General features: G+C 43.5%; 2 pseudogenes; one reads left to right on the forward strand and one right to left on the reverse strand.

Annotated features, from left to right (window-relative positions):
* Positions 1-13549, reverse strand: part of LOC116587895 — a 75219-nt pseudogene extending 61670 nt beyond the window's left edge.
* LOC116589409 overlaps positions 1-17243 on the forward strand; it is a 245749-nt pseudogene that overhangs the window by 149260 nt on the left and 79246 nt on the right.

Here is a 17243-nt window from a genome sequence, read left to right on the forward strand (position 1 = left end):
AAAAAGCAAGGGAGACCCTGACCAACCCTAAGAGGCTGATTGGAATCAACATGTGTCAGAGTCTCTGTCAAAGAATCTTATCTGCACAGGCTGGTCTGTAGGCTGAAACCATGAGGCCAGGATCCTGCTCTCTGCTGACCTTCACCAAATAATCAGGCCCACCAGTCACCAGGTGCCATTTCACTCTGAACATTATGTACTTTATTTCAATAAATAATTTACTCTAATCCTCAGAGGACAGTCTTTCCTCATTTTAAATTTGAGAGACAGAAGGTCAACAATAGGAAAGCACGTGTCAAGGGTCATTTGGTTGTGTGGCCAAATCCTACAGGAGTCAGATCCACCTGGCACAGATGAGCTCTAAAGAGAGGGCATCAGATTGGGAGCACCAGCAATAGGAGTGCTCCAGAGATCAGACAGGCAGGAGGGGAGACAGAAATCATATTAGTGATGAAGTCCCAGAACCTAAGTCAGGTTCAGTGGGGTGAGGTTCAGAGCTGATGACTAAAGAAAGAATTCTTAAGACATCTTTGGTGCAAAATGGTGGTTTATTAAAGCACGGGGACAGGACCGTGGGCGGGAAGAGCTGCTGCCCCAGGTTGTGAGGGTAGGCATGTTATATACCCCGCGGTTGGGGGAAGGTGAGAGGAATGGATGGGAGATTTCGACAGAGTTCTCACATGTTAGGGAGGGTCTACAAGGTGCTGGGGGGAGGCCTTGCCCTTATGGCCTGATCAATGTTGTCTTTAGGTCAGGCATTAACATCAAGATAATTGGGAGATTCTTGGTGGGGTATTATGATCCTGCTGTCATTTACATTCCCTTCTACCCCAGTCTCCTCCAGTTTATGGTGGGAGGGAGACATTAGGGTTTCAGGAACCGAGAGTTATTTGCCTCTGGAAATTTGTGCTATTGATAAGGTAACCTCCCTGTTTAGGTCTCTAGGACATCTGTTATAGCAAGGGAGATTCCTGTTCTGCAGAATTGTGATCCCTGCAAGTTAACTATTTGTCGTTTTATGGCAGTCAGGGGTGTCTGAGGAATGCTACACATATGGAGGGGAGCGGGTGAAGAGGGGGTGCAAGGTGCCAGCTTTTGCTCTGTCCTCAGCCAGTCTCCTGCTCCCTCATCAGTAGAACTTCTACTATAAAAAAAGGGAACTTCTATTAGAAAGCTTTGAACTTAACTCTCAACATATTGTTGAATTTCTTTTTATAATCTGTATAATGTCTGTGCATATTTATTAGCTGCACATTGATAATATGTTCTGAAAGGAGTAGATGATCCAAAGAGTTCATTGTCCTACTTGTGTTTCTCCAGTGTTTCCAGCACCATTTCTTGAAGGGACTATCCTTTTCACTGGGTGTTCTTGGCTTCCTTACCTGTTATTGGTTGAACACATGTTTTGGGATTTAATTCTGGTCTCTCTATTCTGTTCTATTGATGCATATGTTGCTTTTTGTGCCATTACCACATTGTATTCTGTTACTATGCCTTTGCGGTATGGTTTGAAAAGAGGAAATGTGCTACCTCCAGCGTTGCTCACTTTTTGCAGGATTGCTTTTGATGAGGGAGAAGGAGGCTGTCTGAGGACAAAGCAAAAGCTAGCACCTTGCACCCCCTCTTCACCCGCTCCCCTCCATATGTGTAGCATTCCTCAGGCACCCCTGACTGCCATAAAACGATAAATAGTTAACTTGCAGGGATCGCAATCCTGCAGAACAGGAATCTCCCTTGCTCTAACAGATGTCCTAGAGACCTAAACAGGGAGGTTACCTTATCAATAGCACAAATTTCCAGAGGCAAATAACTCTCGGTTCCTGAAGCCCTAATGTCTCCCTCCCACCATAAACTGGATGAGACTGGGGTAGAAGGGAATGTAAATGATAGCAGGATCATAACACCCCACCAAGAATCTCCCAATTATCTTGATGTTAATGCCTGACCTAAAGACAACATTGATCAAGCCACAAGGGCAAGGCCTCCCCCCCAGCACCTTGTAGACCCTCCCTAACATGTGAAAACTCTGTTGAAACCTCCCATCCCTTCCCCTCACCTTCCTCCAACCGCGGGGTATATAACATGCCTACCCTCACAACCTGGGGCAGCAGCTCTTCCCGCCCATGGGTCCTGTCCCCGTGCTTTAATAAACCACCATTTTGCACCAAAGATGTCTTAAGAATTCTTTCTTTAGTCGTCAGCTCCGAACCTCACCCCACCGAACCTGACTTCGGTTCTGGGACTTCATCATTTTTGGTGAGCCAGCCAGGATATTTGTGAGTCTTTACATTTGAACTCTGAGCTTCGGTGCAAATTGGTGAATACTTTCTCTCCTTTTCCTTTACTCTCATTCCAGGGCTTTTTCAAGGAGTATGGTCTTATTGGAAACTTGCATGCCAATTGCTCAAGCTGTAATCCTCTAGCCCGTGGCCACTCCACAGGGAGGAGAGCATCTGCCTTTTGGCTGTAAGCCAGTACCCTGGCAGGAATGGCAATAAGACCCAGAAACTTGATACCCTCTCTTTATTCCTGTTCTTATAGAAAGTTGTCTCTCTTGGGCACAGGACAGCCACTCCACGGGGAGGACAGCATCTACCTTTTGGGGAAGTGGAGGGATGCTGGCACCCCTCCAGGGCCTTTTAAGGCAGGATGGTGATCAATAGCGTATCTTGAGGGATGCCTCCGGTCGCTTTTGACACCTAAAACCTCTGACATACCCTGTGTGGGACGCCACCCAGGAGTTGGGGGATTTGGTAATGGACCTTCATTACTTTTCTGGAAGCATGGCCTCAGTAGGCTTCTTCAGTTCCCAAGGACTCTACCTTGGGGTGCCTTTTAACCCACTGGAAATAATTTGGATTGCAAAATTTAGGAAAGGACTGAGCACTTGTAACACTGCATGGCCTCAGTGGGAACTATCAGTTAGATCTCTGCAGGAAACAGGGCAAATGGACCCAGGATATTCTTTCATTGCTCATACCTAGGCCTTCATTGCTCTACACCAGGACCCCAGACTAAGGGGCTTTTGCGAAATGTGTTTGCCCAAATGAGTCAGCTAGTAAACTTTCTCCTGACATATTGGATGGTAATTACGTAAATAAGCCTTCTTCTAGTAAACCCAGGTTGCTGGGCCATCCCTAGCAAAGGGGACTCTGGCTTTATTTCTCTGTTTCTCCTAATAGATGTGGGGGCTTCTCCCTCCCTCACTTCCCGTGTTAATGGCTATAACTGGAGCCAACTGGGGTTGGTCTAACTCGAGACAGAGACCATAAGGAATATTCCCAAGCAGCTGCTGAAACTCTCTTTGTTTTGGGGAAGTTTCCCTGTGTTCTCTGGCCTGACTTGGATTGCCTAACCCCTTCCCCCTTGCTGGTGGGAAAGCATGGTGTCTGCTCCTCTGTTGGGGCTTATGAGCTCTAAAACTGGGAATCTTTTCTCTGCCTCCTGGCAGCACTTTGTTTCCTCTGTTTTCCCCTTCTGTTTCTGCACCAACGTGTGTGCAGCCTGCATGACTAGCCTCTAGATCATGCACCACAGCTCCTTCTCTCTTCACTGTCAAGGAGCAAGAAGAGCACCCCCTGGACCTAACACCCCCACTCCAGATCTTCCCACGCATGTCTCAGCTAAACATTCAAAGTGGAGTGGGCCCAGGTGGAACGTAAATCACTATTGGAACTAAGTTAAGTTTGTTGGTTTAATTAAGATAAGATGCGTCTTTGAAGTTACAGCAGTAAATGTGAAACTTTTATTCTATCAAAGTTTACTGAAGGTCAAATAAGCTCATGTTATTTGTTAAAATTTGTTAGCAAAGAAATGACTAAACTGATGGTTAATTGTCTGTCTCAAAGTTCTAATGGGTAATTGCTGAAGTAGCTTTCAAAGTCTTTGGTAACCTGAAAGTTTTAAAGGTTTGCTTGGATGACAAATGGAATTAAATTGTGGACATCTAGGTCTTAACCAAACAGGATAAAATGCTAAGTCATTAATTACTGGATGTAGGTTTGTGCTTTTGACTTCTTACTGCAAAGAAACTAAGAGTATTTAAATCTGTTGGTAAACTTGTTTGCCACTTAACTGATTCATAAATTGGCCACCTGAAGAATTCTGTTGTAACAGTTCACAATTGGTTAATAACTAAAGGTGTTTCTAAGAATACAAAGTTCTGCTTAGTGTAACTAAGACTGATGGAAATAAGGGAAACTCTGTATGTAGGAAAGTAGGAGATATGTAAGAAAGATTTAAGGAATGGGAATACATTTTGTTGAAGGTAAAGGAAGGTAATTTTGTCCTAAATGAGATGGTTGTTTGGGAGGAAATGGCTTGGGACAAAACCTGAATGCAAAGGAAAGTTGTAGAAGGTTTGTGAGGGAAATCTTCAGAAAAGGAATTTTAGCTATGGTCAAGAATGGATTAAGATTGAAATGAATGGGTTTTAAAGGTACATTGGTACAAGACTGAAATTGTCTCTGTTCAAAAGGACAATGTTTTCTTAGATCAATTGATCTGCTGTTAAGAAAATGTAAATGGGGGGCGCCTGGGTGGCTCAGTGGGTTAAGCCGCTGCCTTGGGCTCAGGTCGTGATCTCAGGGTCCTGGGATCAAGTCCCGCATCGGGCTCTCTGCTCAGCAGGGAGCCTGCTTCCATCTCTCTCTCTCTCTCTCTGCCTGCCTCTCCGTCTACTTGTGATCTCTCTCTGTCAAATAAATAAATAAAATCTTTAAAAAAAAATGTAAATGGTTTTCTCTTTGCCTGCCCAGAAAAACCAGTTTCTATGTTCAGTTTTATCAGGTGTTTAACAACCCTAATTATACTTAGGCATGTGCTTTAAAACTTTCTAAAATTTTAGCAAATGTTGACAAGATTTAAATTGTAAATCTCTTTAACTCAGGCTTTTCCTTGGTATGTGAAGTTGCTCATGAAGTACTACTGAACCAATGATAATCCTTGGATTACATTTGGGAAAATACTATAACTATTCTAGAGATTCTACGCACTTCCTAAAGTTTTAACGTTTTGAGAGATCACCGCTTGATACTATAATTATGGAAATGTTATGTATCACAGAAATAACCTGATTTCTTTGCAGCTAAACTGTAAACTCCTGTGTCTCTTTAGCTCTAACCATATCCATTCTGAGTTTTTCTCATTTATAATTGTTTTAATTCTCTTATTCTTTTTTTTTTTTAAGATTTTATTTGTTTATTTGACAGACAGAGATCACAAATAGACAGAGAGGCAAGCAGAGAGAGAGGAGGAAGCAGGCCTCTGGCTGAGCAGAGAGCCCGATGCGGGGCTCGATCCCAGGACCTGGGATCATGACCTGAGTCGAAGGCAGAGGCTTTAACCCACTGAGCCACCCAGGCGCCCCTAATTCTCTTATTCTTAATGAGCTTTATCTTCAAGGAGATTCTTATAAATGACTTTCAGGACAAATACAGATATTTGATATACTTGAAAATCCTAAAACTGAAATGTGTAAGAATTTGCAAAACTGACTAAAGCCGCATTCACCAGAATTAGTAACATGGGACTAAATGAACTAAAAGTGTTGTGTCTCTTAATGTTCTGTCTTACTTTAAACATCGCTGGTTCTCTCTAATGTTTGCTCTTACAGACTAGGGATGCTCCCTCCTAGTTATCTGTAACTTATAGAGATGTAAAAGTGCTCATTTGTAAAAGTGCTCAAAGCATTCACCTTTTCTCTCTATCTGAACCCTCTGAAACCAAAAGGTCTCAGTAAGTATTCTTTCTTCCATGGCAATCAGTCATTTGCATAAGTGCAATAAGAATCTGTTCTCCTTGTAACAGGACACCATTGGAAACTGGTTATTTTACCAAGGCTTTGACTGGGATGTCATATTTGAAAAGACTCAGATATGACCAGACAGTTTAAAGGAACTAAGGTTGACTTTATGAAACCTGGAGCCATAAAGCCCCTTGGGACTGTTGGCCTGATACCTTGCTTACAGAGTTCCCAGCAGCCTCACCAGGTGAGTAAAGAATGTCACTCCTTGGTAGGTGCAGCCTCAGAAGAGGAGTTTGCCCAAATCGACAGGTATTGCAGGCATGCCTGATGGCAAGTACAGGGCTTGGCTTCTGGCCCGGAGAGGCTACTAAAAGTTCAACCTAGAGATTCCTTATAAGAAGTTCCAGCAAAGCAGATTCTAAAAGATCTATATGATCACACTCAACGGTTCTTGCTGAGCTTATGTAAATAATAGGCCAAGTTTGTTAAAACTGGACTTGTTTCTCAAGTGAATTAGTCTTGATTTGGCTATCTCTGTAAATGAGGGTTATTTTAGAGAGAAAAAAATTGTGTTTTAGTAACACACCTTTATGGATGTTAAATTCTAGATTTGATTGTCTTTAAATGTTTGTTTACCTAAGCTAAACAATTTGAGGTAAACTTAAGAGAAGTTACACAATAGCTCATTTAGATGATCTTCTTGTTTTTTTTTTTATTTTGTGGGGATATTAGCAGACCCCATAGCACATGATTAAACGACTGGAAAATGGGATTGATTCCCCTACAATTGTATAACTTAACTAACACCTTGTGTGTGGCTGGGATAATGAAATTGCCTAAAAGCCAGCATACCACACTCCATAGGATTAACTATGGACTTGTGGACATAATGGATGACCCCACTTTCTTTATGAGTGGATTGGATGATGCATGGGGGACTCCCCTTATCTCTTGACAAGTTTTCTCACTTGCCAGTGATCCTCTGTAATCAGGATATTGTTAAGCCTGGACCACTCAAAGGTCTTCTTATCATCCCTTAGTCATATTTATCCTAGAGGCCACCTCTGTTGAGGTGTAATTGCAAATAGATGCTTTAGCTAAGCATAGAACAGCCCTCATAAAAGAGCCTCAAAGCTCACTATGAGACAGTCCTTGAGTGTAATGACTTCACATCAGGTCCAGATTTGTCTTAGAAGCCAAAGGCCACCAATGGATGATGGAGGCCAACTTATTAAATACTGGGCTACACTAACAGACATGCCAGAAATAGTACTCAAAACTTGTCAAACTTTAAACCTAGTTACCTGTATGCCTGAACCTGACCACTGTACTTCTTTCTCTATAGAGCAAAAAAGGTTATTGATCTTGCTTACTCTATATGACCAGATTTAAGATGCCCCTGTTAAAAATATGAATGACAGTTGGTTTTCTGATGACAGTAATTTTCACAGAAAGAATAAGATAAGCTAGGTATGCCATAGTGCTCACTAGCACTTTGCAATTGCCAAAGCCTAAGAATAAACATTAACACTGACTCCAAATAAGCTTTCTTGGTACTTACATGCCCATGGAGCTATTTGGAAGGAAAGGGGATTGGTATCAAGCCATTACTCCCCAATCAAATATGGGCCTAAGTTACGAAACCCTCCTTATCGCTATACTGAAGATGGCATATATCAGATCTGGGGTACATATTTGTGGCTTACACCCACAATTAGACGGCTCAGTCAAAAGGCAGTTTTATGCTGGGAACAAAAGAATCATACATATGGTACTTGGGCAAATAACACATGACATCGAGGATAGCTATCATTAGAAATGTGTTCCCAAATAATAGTACTCCAGACTACTGACTGGTTTGCTACTGACTGGGTAAGGCGACCTGGCATTAGATGGCCAGCTCCAAACGGAACCCACTGGATATGTGGAACTAACCTGTGGCCCTGGCTTCCTCCAGGGTGGATAAGGATTTGCCTTTAGGATTTGCTAAAACTATCACCACTCCAGCTAATCTCCCTACTTAATACCGAAGTCTCACAAATACACAAGGCAGTCCTACAAAATAGGTTGGCCTTAGATGTCCTGACAGCAGCCCAGGGTGGCACATACGCAATTATCAAGACAGAATGTTGCGTGTACATCCCAGACTATCACAAAAATGTCACAGGAATAATAAAGGATATGAATGCCTAGATTAAGGCTCTACAAGATCCTTCTCTCTCTCTCAGTGAATGATAAGTTCCTGGCTTGAAGGAGGGCTATGGCCAAATCTCCTTTTCGGGCTCCTTATTCTTATCACTTTATTAACCTTAATATGTTGCTTTGTTCCATGTTTCTCTACTTGGTGCCGAGACTCCATTGCTACAATGACTTCATAACGACAGACGATCTTTGTCGCACGCGAGGACGCCTCTTCACTGTCAGCGCTGAATTCAGCTGCCTCCACCTTTCGTAATTCCCTTATACGTTCCTACCCTGATCAATATTGACCCAAGCAGGTAGGGACAGCTCTATGCCCCTATTCAGCACGAAGAAGTTACAGAAGATGAGACCTTCCACCTCCAACCACCTTAAAGATTTAAGGATCAAAATTGTTCAGGGGGGAATGATGAGGGAGCAGGAGGCTGGCTGAGGACAAAGCAAAAGCTGGCGCCTTGCACCCCCCCCCTTCATCCGCTCCCCTCCATATGTGTAGCATTCCTCAGGCACCCCTGACTGCCATAAAACGATAAATAGTTAACTTGCAGGGATCGCAATCCTGCAGAACAGGAATCTCCCTTGCTCTACAGATGTCCTAGAGACCTAAACAGGGAGGTTACCTTATCAATAGCACAAATTTCCAGAGGCAAATAACTCTCGGTTCCTGAAGCCCTAATGTCTCCCTCCCACCATAAACTGGAGGAGACTGAGGTAGAAGGGAATGTGAATGATAGCAGGATCATAATACCCCACCAAGAATCTCCCAACTATCTTGATGTTAGATATGATGACCAAATGATGAAGTCCCAGAACCTAAGTCAGGTTCGGTGGGGTGAGGAGGTTCGGAGCCGACGACTAAAGAAAGAATTCTTAAGACGTCGTTGGTGCAAAATGGTGGTTTATTAAAGCACGGGGACAGGACCCGTGGGCAGGAAGAGCTGCTGCCCTGGGTTGTGAGGGTAGGCATGTTATATACCCCGCGGTTGGGGGGAGGTGGTGAAGGGATGGGAGATTTCAACAGAGTTCTCACATGTTAGGGAGGGCCTACAAGGTGCTGGAGGGAGGCCTTGCCCTTATGGCCTGATCAATGTCGTCTTTAGGTCAGGCATTAACATCAAGATAATTGGGAGATTCTTGGTGGGGTGTTATGATCCTGCTGTCATTTACATTCCCTTCTACCTCAGTCTCCTCCAGTTTATGGTGGGAGGGAGACATTAGGGCTTCAGGAACCGAGAGTTATTTGCCTCTGGAAATTTGTGCTATTGATAAGGTAACCTCCCTGTTTAGGTCTCTAGGACATCTGTAGAGCAAGGGAGATTCCTGTTCTGCAGGATTGCGATCCCTGCAAGTCAACCATTTATCGTTTTATGGCAGTCAGGGGTGCCTGAGGAATGCCACACATATGGAGGGGAGCGGGTGAAGAGGGGGTGCAAGGCGCCAGCTTTTGCTTTGTCCTCAGCCAGCCTCCTGCTCCCTCATCATAAAGATGACATTGATCAGGCCATAAGGGCAAGGCCTCCCCCCCAGCACCTTGTAGGCCCTCCCTAACATGTGAAAACTCTGTTGAAATCTCCCATCCCTTCACCACCTCCCCCCAACCACGAGGTATATAACATGCCTACCCTCACAACCCGGGGCAGGAGCTCTTCCTGCCCACGGGTCCTGTCCCCGTGCTTTAATAAACCACCATTTTGCACCAAAGATGTCTTAAGAATTCTTTCTTTAGTCGTCAGCTCCGAACCTCACCCCACTGAACCTGACTTAGGTTCTGGGACTTCATCACTTTGGCTATTTGGAGCTTCCTATGTTTCCACACAAATTCCAGAATTATTTCTTCTATTTCTATAAGAAATGTCTTTGGTATTTTGATTGAGATCAGATTGACTGTGTAATGGCTTTGTGTAATATGGTCATTTCAACAGTATTAATTCTTCAAATCATAAACATGGGATGTGTTTCTGATGAGGGAGCATGAGGCTGGCTGAAGACAAAGCAAAAGCTGGTGCCTTGCACCCCCCCCTTTATCTGCTCCCCCTCAGTCATATGTGTAGCATCCCTCAGGCAGCCCAGACTGCCATGAACAATAAGCAAATAGGTAACTTGCAGAGCTCACAATCCTGCTAGACAGGAGTTTCCCTTGGCTTACAAATGTCCTAAATCTCACTAACAAAGACGATTGATAGCAGGATTGTGACATCCCACCAAAAAGTCTCCCAACTATTTTAATGTTAATGGCTGGTCTAAAGACAACATTGATCAAGCTGCAGGGGCAAGGCCTCTGGTAGGCCTCAGACATCCTGGCACCTTGTAAGCCCTCTTTAGCATATGAAAACTCCATTGAAACCTTCCTTCCCCTCACCTTCCCCCCAACTGCAGGGTACATAACCTGCCATCCCTCACAACCCGGGGCAGCAGCTCTTCCTGCCCACAGGTCCTGTCCCCGTGCTTTAATAAACCACCATTTTGCACTAAAGATGTCTCAAGAATTCTTTCTTGGTCATCAGCTCCGGACCTCAGCCCACCGAACCTCACCTAGGTTCTAGAACTTCATCATTTCCATTTGTTTGTGTCTTCAACTTCTTTCAGGAAAGTCTTGTAGTTTTCATTGTACAGGTTCTTCACTTCCCTGGTTACTTATATTCCTATTTTATTGTTTATGATGCTATTTTCCTTTTCTGATGCTTCACTGTTAGTGTAAAAGATGCCACTGTTTTTTGTAAGTCAATTTGTAATATGTCACTTTATGGAATCATTGATTACTTTCAACAGATTTTTTAATTGACTCTTCAGATTTTTCTGTATGTAAGACGATACTTACAAAGAATGACATTTTCACTTCTTCCTTCCTGATGTGGAAGGCTTTTTTCTTTCTCTTGCGTAATTGCTCTAGCTAGGAATTCCGCTACTATATTGAATAGAGGTGGGGAGAGTGTCCTTCCTTGTTATATTCCTGTTCTTAGAGGAAATGCTTTCAATTTTTCTTCATTAAATAGAATATTTGCTGTGGGATTCCTGTAGGTAGCCTTTATTATGTAGAGGTATGCTCCTTCTATACCCAATCTGTTAAGAGTTTTTATCATAAAAGAATGGTATATTTAGTCTAATTTCTTTGGGCAACTTTTGAGATGATCATGTGATTTTTATCTTTCATTTTCTTGGTATACTCAATTACATTTATTGATCTTTGTAGGTTCAACTACCCTTGAATCCCACAGATAAATCCCATTTAGTCATGGTGTCTACTTTGTTTAATGTATGAACTCAGTTTGATAACATTTTACTGAGAATTTTCTATCTGTATTCAAGGATACTGGTTTATTGCTTTTTTGATCTGGTGTTATCCTTATCTGGTTTCCTATCCAAATAATACTGCCTTTGTAAAATGAATTTGAAATTGTTGCCTCTTCCTTAACATTCTGGAAGAGTTTGAGGAGTATTGGTATTAATTTTCCGCTGCATGTTCATTAGAATTCACTATTGAAGACATTTGATCACGAGGTTTTCTTTTGGGAGTTTTTGGGTTTTTTTGTTTTGTTATCAAATTTTTTACATTTTTTAATAAACATATAATATATTATTAGCCCCAGTGGTATAGGTTTGTGTACCACCAGGTTTACACACTTCACAGCACTCCCCAATGTCCATAACCCCACCACTTTCTCCCTGCCCCCTTCCCCCTGGCAACCCTCAGTTTGTTTTATGAGATTAAGAGTCTCTTGTGGTTTGTCTCCCTCCCGATCCCATCTTGTTTCATTTATTCTTTTCCTACCCCCCAAACCCTCCACATTGCATCTCCACTTCCTCATATCAGGGAGATCATCTGATAGTTGTCTTTCTCTGATTGACTTATTTCACTAAGCATAATACCCTCTAGTTCCACCACATCATCACAAATAGCAAGATTTCGTTTCTTTTGATGGCTGCATAGTATTCCATTATATATATATACCACACCTTCTTTATCCATTCATCTGTTGATGGACATCTAGGTTCTTTCCATAGTTTGGCTACTGGGGACATTGCTGCTATAAACATTTGGGTGCATGTGAGCCTTTGGATCACTATGTTTTTAATCCTTAGGGTAAATACCCAATCATGCAATTGCTGGGTCATAAGGTAGCTCTATTTTCAACTTTTTGAGGAATCTCCATGCTGTTTTCCAGAGTGGTTGCACCAGCTTGCATTCCCACCAACATTGTAGGAGGGTTCCCCTTTCTCCACATCCTCGCCAGCATCTGCAGTCACTCCAGCCTGGGCTGCCACAATTTCCTTACAATAACCTGGGGAGGACTCTCCTGGGAGGATGATGTTGGGCCCTGAGCCATGGCAGGAACAGAGAGTCAAGTTCTGGTGGTTGAGGGCATGGGGGTCCTGTAGGCCACTAATTGGCCCATTGTCCCCTAAAAATAAAGGCCCCTCAGAAAAGCTAGGGGGTCCAACACCAGGATGGTTGATGGGCTTTCATGCTAAACTGTTCCTGCTGCTGAGACAGAGTGTGTGCACAGCAGGGGACAAACAAGTCAGAGCAAGCAGTCATCAAAGAACACGCTGTGAGGAAACAGATTTCCCAGGCTGAAGTCCCTCAATGGCTGATGGTAAAATGCTTGCTCATGCCCATTGAGCTGGGTGGGTATAGTGTCCCACAGTATGGTGGGCTGCCCCAAGGTTGCCCACCTGAAGGTTGCTTTGAGCAGGCCTGAGAGAACATCGCTGGATGCTGTAGAGGCTTTGGGGTAGGTGGCTGGGTGAGCAGAACCAAATTTGGGGAGCTATATGGGTATGGAGGCAGCCTCTGGTCACTGCACAGTTTGTTGGTTTCCAGGGGGACACCCTGAGTGATGCAGGACAAAGCAAAGACATTGTTGTCACAAACATTTTGGGCAGCTGCTCTTGGGTGTCAGCTGGGCCCTTGGACAAACTCAGGAGGCTGAGGGGCACATGGTGGTGGCAGGAAGGGATTCCAGTGGAAGCAGCTGGGTAAGGGGGGCACCCAGCACAGGAGAGGAAGCAGAGGTGGAGGAATTGGAGGATGAGAGAGCCAGAGCACTGAGTAACAGGTGGCCCAGGGAGGAGGCTGACAGTAAGGGTTGGCTATCAGAGCCTTGAACATGGGGGTGGGGACTGCTTCAGGAAACCTAGGGGTTGGGATTGCTCAGGGAAGACCACAGGATGGGTAGCTGAGCAGGGAGTAAAATCCAAGCTTGGTCCAGGCACTGGCTGGAGTGGTGGCTAAGGTGGACCATGCTGTATCTTCATTTGGAGGTACTGATGCCCTCACTCAGGCTGGGGTAGGCTGTCTCCTCAGGGCCCTGGGGGATGAGAAGTGCCAGGGAAAAGTGCAGCTTGATAAGATCAGGTAGGGGGCTTCCTGTGTTCATGGCTGGTGGAAGGACAGGCACATTGGCAGGCTGGTCAGGGAGCACATGGTGCTCTGATTAACATCAAAAAGGTGTTCATTGCAGGGAGTTCAGAGGACTAAGATCAGGAAGAACATAAGGACAGCTTCCAAGCATGGCGTGGTTTCAACAAATCTTGGTCCACTAACAAGTTCGCTTCAATAACAGGAACTTTGGAGTGCACTTTGCCATTCAGAAAACCTCCCATGGTGTGGCTGTGCAGGATGCTAGGAGGGGCGGGGCCTGGATAAGTGTCCTGAGGGCTGAGGTTCCTCACACTGGTGTGAAGGCAGAGTCAGTACTTGTCCTATTCAGTCAGATGGTAGTAGAAAGACCTGCCCCTTCTCTGCAGGGACATTATACCAGACACATCCTCCACCAGCTGGGCTCTGGGGGAAGAGACAAATAGGCAGGACCCCAGGGAGAGCTGTCTTTCTGGCAGGGATAGGTGAAAGAGTGGGGACACAATTTTTCTGGAATCTCTCTGTAACTTTTCCAAAGTTCCTGGTGCCCAGGGCTCCACAATGAATACAGAAGCAAGTTGAGGGGTCTTTTGGAACTCAGCCAGGTCAGGGCTCATCTGGTTATCAGTGGGCAGAGAATGGCCATAAGGAGAGCCCCTTGTGTATGCCAGTTGCAATATGGGGGCCTGTAGCCCCCATGTGTTCATCAACCCCACGCTCTCTGGTGTCTGTGTTTCTACTACAAGCCTGTCTTCCTGCGCTTAGCCTCCACCTGTGCCTCTCAGATGACTAGACTGGTCTGTTCAGGTTGTCTACATCTTCCTAAGTCAGTCTTGGTCAGTTGTGTGTTTCTAGGAATGGACCCATTTCCTTTAGATATATAATTTGTAGGTATACAATTATTCATAGTCTTCCATGACTCTACATATTCCTGTCCTATCCATTGTAATAACCCTCTTTTATTTCTTCCTCTTTTTATTATATTAGTCACCATAGAATACTATGTCACTTTTCTTCTTAGACTAACTTTTTGCCAGTTTGTGTTCATCATCTTCTAGAACCAGCTTTTAGTTTCATTGATCCTTTCTATTGTTTCTCTGGCCTCTAGTTCCTTCACTTCTGCTCTGATTTTTATTATTTCTTTCCTTTTGTTAACTTCAGGATTAATTTGGTCCTCTTTTTCTAGTCATTGAAGGGTAAAGGTAGATTGTTTATTTGAGATAGCTCTCATTTTCTGTTGCTCTCAACTTCCTCTCAGAACTGCTTTTACTGCAACCCACAAAATTTGATATATTTTCATTTTCACTTGTTTGAGACCATTATTTATTTCCCTTTTGATTTCCTCTTTGACCTATTGATTGTGTTACAAACTCAGACAAGCTGAGCACCCAGTGCCCAGTAAGCTAATGTCTGAGACATGGGTTTTGAGGCAAAGAAATCTTCATTATCACAAGGAAAGCCCAGTGAGAAGGCTGGCTAAAGCTGCATTCCCAAAGCCGCATTGCTCTCTGCTGGAAAGTGGACAGCCACTACTTGTTTGGGGAAGGAGGTGAATGTATGAGAGGACGATGAGGTGTTTCTGGAAACCTTGAGAGGGTGGGCCTTGAAACAATCTGGAGCTCTATATTCTTCCAGAAAATAAGGCACCCCATTCAGGACCTGGAATAGTCAGGTATGTCAGATCATTTTGAGACAAACGTTTCTTTCCACTCCCCATTAGGTTTCTATAATCAGTGGGTAAACAAGGAGTAGGGGTGAAAAGCAAAGTAAATGATTGATCATGCATGAGGTTAAGAGATGCAAAAACGCCCTTGGTAGGTAATAAAACATAACGTGCAGCTAAGGTAATAATGCAACTAATACAATATAGTTCTGCATAAGCTTTCAAGAATAGTCCAAGAACCAGGTGTCTCGACTCAGTTTAAAATTTTGTCATCTCTTTCCCACATATTTTTAGGTCTAATTAGTTTCCTCTTGTTCATTTTTACTTTAGCTTTTTTTTTTTTTAGCTTTAGCTATTTTTAATAACTTTAGCCATTGCTGTTATCATTAAGTGTTTAATGCCCTATTCTAAAATAAGGTTACAGTTTCTGACTTTCTGCCAGCTTACTCAGAGTCTCTGTACCTTCATCTTTTCATTACAGTATTAAAGTTCCGCTCAATATGTCTTGGAGGCAGGACTAGTGGTGGGGAATTCCCTCAAGTTTTCTTTGTGTGGGAAAGTCTTTATTTCTCCTTCATGTCTGAAAGAGAAATCCTTGATACAGATTTCTTGTCTGGCAATATTTATGTGTCAATGCTATGAGTATGTTATTCCACTCTCCTGGCCCACAGAGTTTCTGAGTGTCATCGTAAAGTGTCTTGGAGATGATATTTTTGTATTGAGATAATAAGGTTATATATTAACTTCACAGAATTCTATGTCCACTTCTTTTTCCAGGATTGGGAAGCTATCAGTCAACACTTTCATAGTAACAACTCTGCCCCTCTTCTCCTTCTCTTCTCCTTTTGGTATACCCACTGTTCTTAACTGGCTTTCCTAATGGAGACTGGTAGCTCTTGCAAGACTTCTTCATTTTCTAAGCTTGTTTTCCTTTTAAGTAATCTCTACATGAAACGTAGGGCTCTAGGTCACAACCCAAAGATCAAGAGTCAGATGCTACACTAACTGAAGCAGCCAGGCACCCCAGGGTTTCTTCACTTAAAAAAATAATAATAAACCTTAGTTCTCTTCACTTCCACCTGAATCATTTCTAGATTCCACCTTTCAGATCATGTATTCTTCCTTCCACCCAATCTGCTCTATTTCCCATGTTTCTAATGCATTCTTCATCTCATTTACTGAGTTCAGCTCCAGAATTTTCTCTTTGGTTCTTTTTTAGAAATTCAGTCTCTTGGGTAAAGTACTTCTTCTATCCATTCATTTTATTACTGACTTCATTGAATTGCCTGATTCTCTCGTATCCTGTTGAATTCTGTTCTGACAGCTATTTTGAATTCTCTATTACTTAGATAACAATCTTCTGTAAATGTAGGCTTGGTGGCTGGAGAACTGTCATTTTCTTTTAGCAAAACCATATTACCATGATTTTTCATGCTCTTTAATGAGATTTTCTTCCGCCAAGTAGTTTGAAGATTACAGCAGGTGGCAGAAGAGAACAAGTTTTTGGTTTTTCTTTCCAGAGTAACCCTACTGGCTGCATAGACAATGCTTAAAGAAAAAAAAAAAAAAAAGGAGGAGGCTGGCAACTCTGGAGGGCCCAGTATGTACTAAGCCTCTTTGGTTTGGGGCATGCCCCACACTCTAGGAGGAGGACCTTCAAGTTCAGGAGGCCCATGGAGCTCGAAGTTCTCTTGCTGAACTCTCAGAGGAGACAGTACACAAAGTGTTTCTTCTCTGCCTCCCTCCCTTGCCTTTTCCTTCCCACCACTGTCCCCTCCTGGTCACAGATGTCCTACCTCAGAGGACCCTGCTCTGTGGCTTCATAGCTATGGGGTCCTCCAGCCACAGCCCACAGAGCCAAGTAACCTTTCACTCACTCCTTTTCAGCCCCACCTTCTTGGCCATAGGAGTCACAAGTGAGTGTTACCACTACTGTAAAAATCAGGTAACGGGCCCTACCATGCTGCCTGGGCTCTCGTCTCCATGACGCACAATCCACACTGCTTCAGATGTAAACATGGATGGATCTCTTTGGCCTCTGGTGTGCTGTGCAGACGAACCTTTGTTGGGTTTTGGAATCTAACTAGTTGTAAACAGAAAGAGGGAGACAAATGGAAGGATTCATTCTGCGATGATGCTGACCTCACTCCTCCCAGGAATGATGGTTTTAGCCATTCTTTCTGGAATTACATGGGCAGCTGGTCCACTAGTTTCAAAAGATTTCTCTTTTTTATGCAGATAATTCATATCACATCCATATCTTCCTTTACTCTCCA

Source organism: Mustela erminea, chromosome 4 (genome assembly GCF_009829155.1).
Source record: "Mustela erminea isolate mMusErm1 chromosome 4, mMusErm1.Pri, whole genome shotgun sequence".
Taxonomy (NCBI): domain Eukaryota; kingdom Metazoa; phylum Chordata; class Mammalia; order Carnivora; family Mustelidae; genus Mustela; species Mustela erminea.